This window comes from Propithecus coquereli, unplaced genomic scaffold (assembly GCF_000956105.1).
Source record: "Propithecus coquereli isolate 6110/MARCELLA unplaced genomic scaffold, Pcoq_1.0 Scaffold5, whole genome shotgun sequence".
NCBI classification, from domain to species: Eukaryota; Metazoa; Chordata; class Mammalia; order Primates; family Indriidae; genus Propithecus; species Propithecus coquereli.
In genome coordinates, this window is record NW_012150840.1 from 12,754,887 (window position 1) to 12,755,222 (window position 336).

Sequence of the window (336 nt, forward strand, 5' to 3'; positions counted from 1 at the left end):
ATGGTTCTTGCTTACAACAACCATAATTGTGACGTTTTGCCTAGCGATGATTTCCCCTTTCCCTCTACATTTATTCATTGGAATTCTGCTCTAAGGAAGAGCTTATCTCTTCCCCTATTTATTTATTCAATTTTTTTATATCAGTATGGACATTTATTTTATTCTTTAGGTTATAATCCAATAATATCTCTATTTTTTTGCTCAAATTTTCCTACATCTGGCCATTAAGAGTTCCTTCAAGTTGGCTCCTGTGTCCTTTAGAGATGGCCTGTCACTTTTTGAGCACTTCCTTACTTTCTGACACTACATGATACTCCAGGCCCATCTTGTATGTTT